The sequence below is a fragment of the Eleutherodactylus coqui genome, chromosome 12 (genome assembly GCF_035609145.1).
Source record: "Eleutherodactylus coqui strain aEleCoq1 chromosome 12, aEleCoq1.hap1, whole genome shotgun sequence".
NCBI classification, from domain to species: domain Eukaryota; kingdom Metazoa; phylum Chordata; class Amphibia; order Anura; family Eleutherodactylidae; genus Eleutherodactylus; species Eleutherodactylus coqui.
Genome location: NC_089848.1, coordinates 128,124,967 through 128,140,259, shown reverse-complemented (window position 1 = coordinate 128,140,259; position 15,293 = coordinate 128,124,967).

Genomic DNA, 15,293 nt, shown 5'->3' with positions numbered 1-15,293 from the left:
AAAACAGCCTTGCCCCCACAAGCTCGATAATTCATATCGGTCTACAGGTTGTTTGTTGTATTGCAACTCTTCCCCATTCACTGCTATGGAGGTAAGCTGCAATACCAGGCACAACACATGGACAGACGCGGAGCAGTTATGGGAAGAAAGCCGCCATGGTTTTCTAATCCTTAAAGGGGTTGTCCCGCGCCGAAACGGGTTTTTTTAGTTTTTTTTTAACCCCCCCGTTTGGCGCGAGACAACCCCGATGCAGGGGTTAAAAAAACAAACCGGGTAGTAATTACCCGAATCCCGGCGGTCCGGCGTCTTCATACTCACCTGCTGAAGATGGCCGCCGGGATCCTCTCTCTCTGTGGACCGCAGGGCTTCTGTGCGGTCCATTGCCGATTCCAGCCTCTTGATTGGCTGGAATCGGCACGTGACGGGGCGGAGCTACACGGAGCCGGCATTCTGCACGAGCGGCCCCATTGAAGACAGCAGAAGACCCGGACTGCGCAAGCGCGGCTAATTTGGCCATTAGAGGCCGAAAATTAGTCGGCACCATGGAGACGAGGACGCCAGCAACGGAGCAGGTAAGTAAAAAACTTTTGATAACTTCTGTATGGCTCATAATTAATGCACAATGTACATTACAAAGTGCATTATTATGGCCATACAGAAGTGTATAGACCCACTTGCTGCCGCGGGACAACCCCTTTAACAGCTCCTTTAATGTCCATGTAAGATTCTCTCAGAAGTCTTTTTCTAGCGGTCTAGCTATACTCCACCTCTTGAAAACAATGGCGCATGTGAAGACTCTTCCTGCCAATGAGCAGACATTACTAAACTAGGCATTTGGTCTCCTGATAGAAGCAAATCCAAAACAGATTTTGTAAATAGCAAGAAATATGGGGCCGATGAGAACTGGCCAGATGGAGAATACATCACACTTTGGCGACTTAGTATCCTTTGTCTTTTAGTGATAACGTGCATCAGAGATGAAGTCATCATTGATTTATGCAGCTCGTTTCTATGCAGTTTAGAGTAGTTATTCCATGCTACGGTGTCCAAACTCATTTCTACAGGCTCATTCATTTATGATCCATCAGTTTTTCCACTGGACAGCTGCTCAAAAGTTGAGGAGCAGAAACAGGGGTTTTTCTGCCAGTCCTATCTGTTGAGTAGTACCTTCTCTTCTACATAATTGGCTCCTCAGTGAGTTATCAGGGAGGGACAGGCCCAGGGTGGTAAAACAACATAAAAAAGCCATACTTATCTCCCCTGCGGATTCCCTTATGCCTCTGCCCGTCCCCTGCTGATCTTTACTTCACTCAGTAAGCCAGTGATGACATCACTGATACTAAAGACATGTGATTGCCTGCAGCCAATCACCTGCTTACTTTAGCCAGTGCCTAGCTGCAGTGGCCACGCGTCACACTGTCAGGGCGCCATCCCTATGTAGACAGAAGTAAAGGCCACAGAGATCAGGCAGCGGCAGAACAGGATCAGTGGGAGGGCCGAGGATGGCTTTTCTGCGTTTCACCAGCATAGACCTGCTTTAACAACTTTTCCTTCCTGAATAACTACTTTAAATGAAGTCTTATTCAGAGTAAAGCTAGCTGTATACAGGAAATACCTGCCGACACCCGGCCGCAACAGCCATGGTCACAGATAACTCTGGGCTTGGGTTTAAATGCTGCTGTCAGTTTTGATAGCGGGATGTATATGTCCCACTGGTCATTTAATTTTCCTGAATGCCCCCCCCCCCCTCCCACAAGGAGCCCTGTTCATGTGCAATACAGCTCAGGCTGCCATGCGTATCTGCCTATTAAGATGTGCCTGTGACATGTCCTAATAGAATGCCTGCAGAGATATGGAAATACTGCAGTATAATGTTTAAGCAATCAACAATTGTAAGTTCAAGTCCTCTACGAGACCTAAAAAAAAGTGCAAAAGCTTCTTTTAATAATTACCAAAAAATTAAGTTCAACCCCTTAGTGACCAAGCTTTTTTTTGATTTTTCCATTTTTGTTTTGTTCCTCCTTTTAAAAAATTGGAACTCCTTTATTTATCAATCGACGTCGCTGTATGAGGGCTTTTTTTTGCGGGACGAGTTGTATTTTTCACTGCTGCTATTTATTGTACCATATAATGTACTGAAAACTTTAAAAAAATTCTAAGTGGAGAGAAATGGGGAAAAAAAATGACATTCCGCCATCTCTCGGTGCAACTTGTTTCTACAGCACACAAACGAGATAATAACTTTATTCTATGGGTCAGTACGATTACTATGATACCAAATTTGTATGGTTTTAATTTTTTTCCAAAGAGAATTAATTTTTAAAAATTATTTTCTGCTGCCATCTTCTGACCACAATAACTTTTTTATTTTTCTGCCAACATACTTGTGTGAGGGCTCTTTTTTGTGGGACATCCTGTAGTTTGCGTTAGTACAAATACGGGATTACATTTGACTTTTTGATTGCTTTTTTTCTTGGAGACAGGGTGACCAAAAAGTGCATTTCTAGCCTTATTTTTTTTTCTGATGACGTTCATTGTGCGGGGTAATGTTTTACTTTGATAGATCGGACTTTTATGGACGCAGCAATACCAGCAGCAATGTGTTTTTGTTTTATTATTTAGATTCTTTTATAAATATGGCAAAAGATTTTTTTTTTTTAATGATTAGTAAAACTTTATTGATCTTATTTTTACTTATTATTATAGTCCCCAGAGCGGACAACAACTTGTGATGCTTTGATCGCTCCTGTAGTATGATGCAATACCATAGCATTACATCATACTGCTATCGGGCAGTCTATCAAGCCACCCCACGGGAATGGCTTGATAGGCAATCTGCAATGACAGCCCTGGTGCCTTTCAGAAGGCTCCCCGACTGCCATGACACCTGCACGGCTCCTTACCATCTCATCGCAGGGGGCCGTACAAGACCCCCGAACATCATTCAGGGGATTTAAATGCCGCTGTCAGAATTGACAGCGCCTTTTAAAGGGTTAACAGTTCTGATCAGCCTCACGGGTGATTGGGGCTGTTGCTGCTGGCTGTTGTATTTTTGGTCACCCTTTCCCAAAAATACAATTAATAAAAAATGAGCAAAAAATATTACACACGCCAAAATGGCACCAATAGAAACCACAGGTCACCCTGGAAAGAAAACATGCCTTCACACAGCTGCATGGAAAGAGAAATAAAGTTACGGCGCTCAGAATGTAATTTTTTTTCAAGACTATTCTTTTAAAGTAACATGCTTCCCTGAAAATAAGACACTGTATTATATTATTTTTGCCCCAAAAGAGACACTAGGTCTTATTTTACTTACCCAGCAGGCTTGGCCTAGGTCCCTCCTGCTACTCTCCACATCTCTGGCGTGGTTCCTGCAGTCCTCGATTGCCTACACAAGATCACTTTCTGGATATGGGATTCATAAATCTCGATTCCACAAAGTGATGGCTGTGATTGGTTCTTTGGATGCAGCTCTGCCAATTAATGCAGCGCTCGATGAACCAATCGCAGCCATTGCGTTGTGGAGGCGGGATTTATGAATTGGCTGAGCCGCAGCAGATAATCAGTGATAATCCTGGATTATGTCGCAACTCAGCCAATTCAAAAATCCCGCCTCCACAATGCGATGGCTGTGATTGGTTCATTGAGTGCTGCATTGATTGTTTTTTTTAGGTGCTGCTCTGCCAATCACAGCCATCGCTTCATGGACGTGGGATTTATGAATCTCATAACCAGAAAGTGATCTTCTATGGGCGGCCAAGGTCTGTGTGAACCACACCGGAGCTGTGGAGAGCAGCGGGAGAGACCTGGACCGAGCCTGCTACGTAATTTATTGCTATTTTTTTTTAATGTAATGCAGCTAGGGCTTTTTTGGGGGGGTATGGCTTAAATTTCAAGCCTCGGCAAAAATCTTGAAAAATCATGCTAGCGCTTATTTTCAATGTAGTTATATTTTCGGGGGAAACAGGGTAATATAGCAAAAAGAAAAACAATAAATTTGATATCATTGTAACTATAGTGACTCAAAGAATAAGGTTATCGTGTCATTTTTGCCACAGCGGTACGTTGTAAAAACAAAAGTCCCCCAAAGATAGTGCAACAGCGTTTTTTCCCATTTCACTCCACTAAGTCCCCCTGCACACGGGTGGAAATTCTGCAGCGGGATTTCCCGCAGAACGTCCGCCCATGCCCACCTGCATTGCAAAACGCAATCCTATGAACACAACCGCGATTTGTCTGCGTGAAAACACACGCGGAAAACAAATCGCAGCAAGTTTTATTTTTGTGCGTGTCTCCCCCAGGCCCGCACAGAAATGTCAGTAGTGCCTGGCCGGCTGCACTCTGCGCATTTTCCGGCTGCCGGCGCATAGCTGAGACCGAAGACGCCGGGAGCAGGTGAGGCGCAGGCCTCTGCAGGGGCGCAGGTCCGCATCTCGCTGCGAGAATTCTCACAGCAAGATACGAGCCGGCCGTCTGCAGGCGGACTTAGAACTGTTTACAATGTTTTAATACATTATAAGGTGTGTTAAATAATACAATTCATACTGCAAAAAACAACAAACCCCCAGACAGCCAGAAAAAAACGAATCTATGATTTTTTAAAGTCGATGGATTATATCAGCCGCTCTGGGGAACTTTTCAAATTAACACCAAAACGAGTCGCCCCAAATCCCATTCTTCCCATTTAGAGCTACAAGGCCGTGTATTTATCTCAGTACTTGATAAATGGCTACTAAAGATGAGTGCGACGTGTGGCCCAACCTATGGAGTCAGCATGGCTTATAACAGTTGGAGGACGGAAGAGGCAATTTTTTTTTGTAGCCATTTAGAGTTTTTCAGCACAAATATTAATGGAAGTCAGCTGAATACGTGAAGTAATCTCGGTGGAAGGTGTAGCGGCGGCTGGATGTGTGCGCTGTGGTCCAATCATGACAAACCTTCTGGGTATAGTGGTTGTGATGTACATGAAGTCCTTTTACTTAAATCCCCAATTAATTATCGAGTCTGAAGTGTCATAATTAATTGGATGTGCTAGGTATTTTTGCTTTTAATGAATGAGGGAGGGATCTTGTATGCGTGTTTAATTGTCTTGGGTGATCACTGTGACGACTAATATATATGGGGGCGGGGGAGTCTGAAGTCTGACAGTGCTGATGATGTTAGAGTGGTCTCTACTATAGTACTGAACTATTTGCTATTCATTTTGGTAGAGCACAATATGATTTATAGATTTGCCAATAATTTCTAAGAACAGAATTCTTTTTCAATTTACTGTCCATATATGGAGTACAGACCTCGGAGAATATTGTCCTGATCTTAAAGGCTCCTTCTACAGAAGAATTAAATTGTTCCAATGCACCTAAAGTACAGATTGAAGCAACTGTCCCTTGATTAACAATCTCCTAGGGGGACATTTATTAGAGGTTGTGCACTACTATTGGGGTGTAAAAAAATGTGCAAATTCGTAGCTCTTCCTGTCATTTTTGTCTTTTTTTTTCTTCTAAAAACTAGACCTCAACGGTAGAGGAAGGGTCTACAGTAGGCCAACAGAATTACAAGAATTTACACCCTAAATTTGTTTTGGGCAGTTTGACTGAATGTGCCAATATGCTTGTGACGGTTAATGCGGTCAAACGCCTGGATGTAGTCGATGAAGTACTTGTAGATATTCTTTTGATATGCTCAAGCTTTTTCCATGGTCAATCGCAGGTTTGCAATATGATCGCGGTTGCCTCGTCCTCGCCAGAGTCCTGCCTGTGCATCATGGAGCGCCGCTTCCACTACTGATCTCAGTCTTTCCTGTATGATTTTGACAAGGATCTTACTTACATGCAGAATGAGGGCCATTGCTCGGAAGTTGGAGAAATTCCAGGACTCGCCTTTCTTTGGTAGAGGGATGAAGACAGATCTTTACCAGTCCTGTGGCCATTGTGTGGATGTCTAAACTGCCTGCCACAGCGCTGTGATGGTTCTCACTGGTACTGGCAGCAAGAGCTCTGTCGGTATGTTATCTGTGCCTGGCGTTTTATTTTTGGCTGGTTGTTTCATTGCCATATCGACTTCTGGCCCCATAACGGGGGAGGCTCAAAGTCCTCAGGCTCCACCTTATGCAATAGTCCAGGTACATGGTTACAGAGATATAGTTCCTCTCTCTATTCCCTTCACCTATCCTGGATACTCTGTTGGTCATTCAGTTCCTTCCCATTGTGCTGTTGCTGCCATGAAAGGTTTTCGGGCCATCTTGACTTGTGAGAATAGGCCTCACATATGGCCTTTCATGACTTCTGCTTTATGTTGTCTGCAACTCCCATTCCGGTCCATTTCCTTATCTTTCATAACGGCTCGTTAAAAAAAAAAAAAAAAAAAAAAACGGCAACTTTTTCTTTGCTGCTGGCCGCCTTTGCTGTTCTTCTTTTATCGTCCATTTTTAGAGTTTATTCGGACAACCCATAGCGTTGTTTTTCACTGGCTGTTTCAACAACCGTGGACTGTATTTTGTGCCATAGTTCCTCTGGATGCTTTTCTTATGTGTCAAGCAGTTGGAATCGGTTTGTTACCTCAATAGTGTATGATTGGGGGATTTTAGAGGTTTTGATTTTTCTCAATAGAGCACCTTTCTTAATGCTACAGAATTTAATCTTGATCTTAGCTGCAAGGAGTTCATGATCCGTGCCGCAGTCGGCGCCAGGAAAGGTTTTTTATTGCAAGGACTGAACTTCGCCAATGATTATTACACAGGATGTAATCAACATGATTTCAACGGAGGCCATTGAGAAATGTCCACGTGTGCAGTCCACGTTTGGGTTACATAAACCATGCGTTTGTTATCCTGAACCGATTTTCTTGCCCTTTGACAGCACCGACCATGACAAGCTATGGCACACCCTACAAGAGCTGGGCGTATCGGCACATCTAGTCAAGCTGATAAATCACTATACCAATTAAGAAGCCACTGTGAGAACATAGTATGGAAACACAAATTGGTTTAGGACCGACAAAGGTGCCCGACAGGGCTGCATCCTCTCAGCCTTCATGTTTAACCTATATGCAGAAGTGATCATGTGGAAAATGGACCTAGACGAATTGGAAACCATTGTGAAAATAGGTGGCAGAAAAATCAACAATCTCCGTTATGCGGATGACATGACTCTGCTGCTAAGCAGGTCTGAAGCCGCTGATATGGAAGATTAAAACTGAAAGTGAATAAATGGGCCTCTACCTGAATGTAAGGAAGACTAAAATTCTGATCATTTCAAAAAATGGCCATATTAAAATAAAAATTAAAAACGAGGCCATAAGATTGCGTGCGAGACTTCATATTCCTTGATTCGAAAATTGACCAGGATGGAGAATCTACGCTAGAGATAAAATGTAGACTAGAAATGGGGCGAAGCGCTATGCTAAACAGGCAAAATCTGGAAAAGTAGGGATATCGGTATGGTAACTAAACGCGGGATAGTGCAAACCACCGTTTTCCACAGAGCCATGTAGGATGTGAAAGCAGGACTGAGAGGGAAGCTGATAGAAGACGGATTGATGTGTTTGAGCTGCGGTGCTGGCGAAAGCTGCTGCGTATGCCCTGGATGGAGAGAGGAACAAACAGAGAAGTCCGGAATCGTATAAGACCCGAGATATCACTGGAGGGCAAGGTGACCTGGGGTCAGACTCAAGGAGGAAAAGATGGCCAGACTCAGACTCACGTAAAATCTATAATGCTTGTTGGACAGATTAGTGGCAAAAAAAGACCCGTCCACCAAAGGACACGATGGCTGATACTGGCATAGATATCACACAACTGAAAGAAGCAGTGCAAAACCAAAAAACATGAGAGTGGGGGGAGCTTGTCTTTAGGGTCACTGAGGATTGTGAACGACTAAACGGCTAACAACATCATAAATTGGCTATGAGCTGGTGTAGATTTCAGTTTATGGCACATAGATGGCTCATGAAAATCCAAATGTATTAGGAGGTTTGTACCTCAATATATTTGGCACATCTTCTTTCAGCAGGCTTTAGATTAAAACCATCATATGAAATTCGAATCCTAATAAATTTCCCCATTAGTCAGAGCTTTAGATGGCAAGCAAAATGGTCACCGATGCACTCTAAAATTTGTAAATACAGACAGTAAGTTACATCCTTGTCCATTTGCGACTATCCCTGCCACCACTTTTCGGCAGCTGTAACTTTAAGAAAAAAAGCCATTCCACCTGTGCCTTCTAGACATGCCCAGCATTGTAGGGACATAAAGACCAGCTTTCAACATATGCCACACTCAGCTACTATTCTCAGGCAGCCCATGTAGTCTGAAGCTGGTAGCGCCATCTATAGGGAGGAGCAGCTTGTAGCATCCCAAGACTGTGGAGACACAGGAGGACGGCTTGTAAAAGGTCCGCAGCACCAAACGTCACTACTGGTGGAACTGCAGACATGTGTGTGAAGTTGTCATAAGATCCTCCAGAACTGCTTCATGGAGAATACAAGATTTACTAGAACATACAAGTCCTGAGAGGTTCTGGATCCTCTTTAAGATGTTTCCAGGGTGCTCATGCCGAGGATTTTCTGTGCAGAATGTCCATAGTGTTTAATAAATGGCTTTAGTCTCATCCACACTCTGCAGGAAAAGTCCACACAAAACCAGCAACCATGCAAAGGAGGCAGATCTTATCTACATGGTGCAGAACAGGTCCACTGCGGATTGGCACGCGGTACAGATTGTAAATTGGCACGCGGTACGGATTGTGGATTGGCACGCGGTACAGATTGTGGATTGGCACGTGGTACAGATTGTGGATTGGCACGTGGTACGGATTGTGGATTGGCACGCGGTACGGATTGTGGATTGGCACGCGGTACGGATTGTGGATTGGCACGCGGTACGGATTGTGGATTGGCACGCGGTACGGATTGTGGACTGGCACGCGGTACGGATTGTGGATTGGCACGCGGTACGGATTGTGGATTGGCACGCGGTACAGATTGTGGATTGGCACGCGGTACGGATTGTGGATTGGCACGCGGTACGGATTGTGGATTGGCACGCGGTACGGATTGTGGATTGGCACGCGGTACGGATTGTGGATTGGCACGCGGTACGGATTGTGGACTGGCACGCGGTACGGATTGTGGACTGGCACGCGGTACGGATTGTGGACTGGCACGCGGTACGGATTGTGGACTGGCACGCGGTACGGATTGTGGACTGGCACGCGGTACGGATTGTGGACTGGCACGCGGTACGGATTGTGGATTGGCACGCGGTACGGATTGTGGATTGGCACGCGGTACGGATTGTGGATTGGCACGCGGTACAGATTGTGGATTGGCACGCGGTACGGATTGTGGATTGGCACGCGGTACGGATTGTGGATTGGCACGCGGTACGGATTGTGGATTGGCACGTGGTACGGATTGTGGATTGGCACGCGGTACAGATTGTAAATTCACAGCATCTCAGTTGTTTGGTGCATATTTTCACTGCAGAAATTCACAGCATTTCTGCAGCGGGCAGAACAAAAATAGACGATAATGGTAATGTCTAAATGCACGGCTATCGTGTACGATCCGTTGGTTGCTCAGTTTCAACCAGCGTAAAATTATCGCTGATTCACTGGCTTCTCGCTGCGTCTGGACGCTCCCCGCTTCACATAGAATGTGAATCACTAGGCGAGAAGTTAGTGATACTCAGCGGTGATCTGCCTGTCTAAATGTTCTGCACGAGCGTGACCTTACGGTGACGTCAGCACTCGTGTAGATTGTTTAGCCGACAGGTCGTCCATTGTAAATAGGGCATTATACTCACCTCTCCTGGTTCCCTGCATCTCCCACGCCACTCCTCAGTATTCTGTGCCCGATGTTCTTTAACAGGCTGCAGCTAGGACATCACAAGCTGCTGCAGCCAATAACACCTCAGGGATCAAGTGCTGAGCTCCAACAATGGCTGCAGCTGCTTGTTATGTCCCTTAAACCCCTACCAGCTTCAGGGTGTACATTTATGTCCTGAAGCATCGGGGTATGTATGAAGAGAGCGCGGGCATCAGCTGTTTATTATAGCTCACACCTGCGGGCAATAGCTGCTATTAACCCTTTAAATGCCGCTGTCAAATCTGACAGCAGCATTTAAATCCCCCGAACGAAGTTTGGGGGTCCTGTACGGCCCCCCGCGATGAGATCGCAGGGAGACGTGCGCGTGTCATGGCAGCCGGGGGCCTTCTGAAAGGCCCTAGGGCTGTCTTAGCAGACTGCCTATCAAGCATTCCCATGGGGTGGCTTGATAGACTGCCTGTCAGATTGCAGTATGATGAAATGCTATGGCGTTACATCATAATGCAGGAGCGATCAAAGCATCACATGTTGTGGTCCCCTAGGGGGGGCTAAAGAAAAGGAAAAAAAAGGAAAAATAAGTTCAATAAAGTTTTACTAATTGTGAAAACAAAAAGTATTATAAATTTAAGTCACGCTCCTTTTGCCATATCTATAATAAAAAAATCTAACTCATAAAACAAAAATACATATTTGGTATCGCTGCACCAGACAGATCTATCAAAGTAGCGCATTATTTACCCCGTATGGTGAACGTTGTCTGAAAAAAAAAAAAAAAAAAAAAAAAAAAAAAAAGGCCAGAATTGCACTTTCAGTCACCTTGTCTCCCAGAAAAAACGCAATAAAAAGCGATCAGAATCATATGTATACCGAAATGGTACCAACGTAAACTACAGGATGCCTTGCAAAAAACGAGCCCTCGCACAATGACATCGACGAAAAAAATAAAAACGTTATTGCGCGCAGAAGATGGCGTCAGATATTAATTGCAAAAAATAAATGTCTTTGAAAAAAAAAAGTAGTACAACAAAAAAAAACAAAACATAAGTTTGCTATCGCAGTAATCGTGCTGACCCATAGAATACAGTTATCATGTCATTTTGTTGCAGTTTGTGTGTCATAGAAACAAGACGCACCGAAAGATGGCGGAATGTCCTTTTACTCTACTTAGAATTTTAAACAGCACCAATGGAAAATACACCTCGTCCCGCAAAAACAAGCCCTCATACAGCGACGATGATGGATAAATGAAGGAGCTACGATTTTTTAAAAGGGAGGAGAAAAAAAAAGAAAAAAAAAAGGGGCGTGTCATTAAGGGGTTAAAGCTCATGAACATGACATCACAGGAGAGACTCAGAGCAGCCAGCAGGGGGCACAGCAGGGAGTCAGGAAAGGTGAGTTTAAGGGCTCTTTCATACGAGCTTATATCGGCTGCCGATTTCACGTCCAGACGATATACAGTACGATGTGGGGTAAAAACTTGTGAACGGACGTACAAATCTAATGTTTGTGCACTTGTTCAGACGGCATGGGCACAGCTGCATATATGCAGAGGCCTCCATGCCATTGCCCTTTCCCTCCCCCTCGCTGGCTCACCTCCTCTCTCTTCCCCTCCGGCTGATTACAATGGGTGGGGTGGAGCGAAGTGCTGCTCCGCCCCGCCTCCTCCTATTACTGGCTGCGGACAAGGGGCACTTAGCTCCGCCCCCTCCCATTGCAATCAGCCAGAGGGGAGGAGAGAAGAGGGAGGGAGTTTAGCAGCGGCCTATGCAGCGGCCGACGTATTCTGGCCCAAAAGATAGTTCCAGGACTATCTTTTGGACCTGACGTAAAAACGAATGGCGCTATATTGGCCGGCCGGGTGCTTTTACATCGCTGGAATACGGCCATGTATTCTGATGTATTGGAATCCAATGCATCAGATCACAGAGTATATCGTCCGACCGTGAAAACAGCGGGCCGATATACGCTCGAGTCAAAGAGCCCTAAGGCTCCTTTTACATGGGATGACTATTACGCCGAGTTCACATGGGCATAAACGCATTTTGGCTGCACAAATACACCTAGAAATTCCACCATGTTTTTTGCGTTTTGCTTTCGCAGCGTTCACCGTAACCTGATAACCTTCTTATCTGATCGGCGCGATTACGGAGAGAATTCTTTTTTTTAAACCACTTTTTCACAATAAAAACATATTTTTTAAATCAAAGAATTTTTATTGGCATTTGGTTCATACAACATCTACAAGGATTAGGAAATTGTTTCGCAATCAACGTTTTACAGAGTTGCATGTTACAACTTATTTCTAAACGGGGAAAAAGGAAAGTTGGAGGGAAGGAGCAGGGGGGGGGGGGGGGGGGCAGGGGAAAATTAGGAAAGAGACTTAACCTCAACTCTAAGGTACCTAAACTCGTTGACACTGCATTTTCGAATGATGCTCCTATAAAGTCTTTGTTCTTGTTGTTCCGAAGAAAATACTCTTGTGGGTAGGCTTTGCGGTAGGGCATGCGATGGCCCCCGTCCCCCTGGAATATTTGGTGTGTTCCCTCATATCCTCCATTAGGCAGGGTTAGCGGGTAGGCGGTGCAGGATGGGAAGATAGAGGGGAGGGGAAGGGGCAAGGGGCAGAGGATGGAGAAGATGGGGACTAGTTCCCGACTAGTCGTAGCCTATTGGCATTTTCATTGTTTGGGTCCACACTGCCCAATTTTTACAAAACTGGGGTAGTGTATCTTTTTGATGGGCAATCAATCTTTTGTGTACACAGTTTAATGAGACAATATCCTGCATTTCTTCTATAGATGGAATATGTTTGGATCTCCAATTCCTCACTATGAGACCTCGCGATGCATGTAGTATGTGAGATACTATTACTCTGGGGTTTCTGGGTGTGTTTCCTATACCTATTAAAAGCAGAGCAAATTCAGGTTCTAATTTGTTTGAGGTGTGTAGCAGGTTGGAGATATATTGTGAAATTTTAGTCCAGTATTGGCATATGTGGGGGCAGGACCAGAATATGTGGAGTAGAGACCCGGTTCCCCCACAACCTCTCCAGCAAAGAGGTGAGATGTCTTTTTTCAACTGTGACAATCTTAATGGAGAGCAATACCATCTGGTTAAAAGTTTTTGGTATGGTTCCCAGTGAGGCGCAGGCGGAGGACTTGTGGGCCCATTTAAGGGCATCGCACCACATGTTTTGAGAGAATTTCTTATTCAAGTCTTTTTCCCAGTTTAGGAAATTTATCGTTTTCTTGAAAAATTGGATGCCAGAAAGACAGGTGTAGATGGTTTTTGTTAGTTTTTTCTGTGTTGCTATTTTTGCGTTTAACAGGTCGTTAAGAGGGTCTGGAAGGGATACGGAGGTGGCTTTATGAGCTTTTAAGTAGTTGCAGATACGCAGATATGTATATTGTTCTGATGGGGGAACTGCATATTTTTCCCGTATCTGTCGAAAGTCAAGTAGGTTGCTACCCTGGAACAGGTCTGAAATAGTCATGGATGCTTTGTGTGAAAAACATATTTTTGAAGAAAAACAATTGATACCACATCGCTGCATTCTTAGGGCGGTTTCACACTCGTGTTGGGGATTCCACCATTCGGGGAGTAGGAACGGGGAACGCTCGCAGCCAAACGGTTCTGTCTCTGGATGGAAGTGAACAGCGGCGGGTGAACCTCATTGACTACAATGGAGAGCGCCCCCTCTTCACCCAGCTAGCAGGCTTTGGGATGGAAGAAAAAGCACGGATGCAGAGCTTTTCCTTCTGGTATTTACAGCCAGATCAGCGACAGCCGCTCCGACGCAGACCGGAAAGCTCCGTACGGCTGCCCTCACACAGGCGTCTGTAAAAAAGCAGCAAACGCATTCAACAGCATTTTTAAACGCACCCCCTCACTGGCGAAGACCGGCGAAGACGCGTGAACACCAAAAGGACATACCTGTGCTTCATTGACTACAACAAGTTTAACTGTGTCGAACAGGACAAGCTGTGGAAATGCCTAAAGCAAATGGGAATATCAGAGCGTCTGGAAGAACTGAGAAGATCACTTTAGGAGAACCAAGAAGCTGCAGTCAAAGCTGCCTTTGGTAACACTGACTGGTTCGAAATCAGGAAAGGCGTCCGAAAACTTGTATGCCCAAATCATCATAAGACAATGCAATCTGGATGAATCCCCAATGGGAGGGAAAACTGGTGGAAGAAACCATCTTCAATACGCTGACGGCACGACTCTACTTCAATACCTTATTCAAGGAGTCAAAGAAGAGAGTGAACACATGGGACTGTATCTCAATATTAAGAACACAAAGCTGCTGATAACAGCGAGCAATGTTGTACCACGCAGAACAATCCACAATGAAGAAATTTAATCGGTCCAAGATTTCACTTTCTTTCGATACAAGATCAACCACACTGGTGAGACGGGCCTGAGATCAAACGAAGACTCAGCCTTGGCCGGAGAGCAATGCAAGGAATGGCGAAGATATGAAAGAGCCAAGACATCCGCATTACAGCAAAGACCCGAATGATCAATGCAATCATTGATCCAATAACTACACATACATGCGAAAGCTGGACACTCAAGAGAGTAGACAGAAGGATGGAGGCCTTTGAGCCGCGGTGCTGGCGGCGTATGCTGCGCATCTTATGGACAGAGATGGTCCCAAATACGGCAATCCTAGATGTGTCAGACCAAAAGTATCACAAGCAAAGACACCAAACAACAGCTTTCATACTGTTACCATGCAGCGGTGTGCAGGGTCCCGCGGTCAGGACACGTCCCCCCGACTTGTTGTTCGGCTGCCATGGGCATGGGTGCCTGGTCGGCGTGGTGCTGGTGGCGCACACCCAAGAGTGCAGCTGCTGTGCACAGGTTCCCTTTTATCATGTTCTGTTGGGAGTTGGCTGTCCCCCTCTCTCCGCCCCTGGGCGGAGGCTTTTGTTTAAAGATCTGGCAGAGACTTGCAATCACTGCCAGTTATTGGTTTCCCTCAGTGTGTTAGCTAGTCGTCCTCTGTTGGTCCCCTGCTTCTGTCATCTTGTCTGCTATACTTTGCTATTGTCCGCCAGGTTTTTCCATCTGCCTCGGTTCTGCTTAGTATTGTTCATGTTGGTTATTTACATCTGCCTTTTCTGTCGGTATTCTCCTCTTTCCATCCAGGTACGCCAGCGTCCCTTCTCGGTCCCTAGTGAGAGTAGGGACCGCCGCCCAGTTGCCCGCCTGGGGTTAGCCAGGAGTGGAGGCAAGCAGGCAGGGAGAGGGGTTGTGGGTGAGATCTAGGGCACCCGGGCTGGCGTATCAAGGGTAGTATACCGTAACACATACTTTGGTCATACAAGCCAATTCTCTGGAAACAACATTAATGTTCAGCACAATCAGTGAGTCCAGAAGAAGACGCCAAAGAACAGCTGGCCGGACGCAATCAAAGTTCACACGAAAATCTGAAGAGACGGGCCAAAGACAGGGAAGCG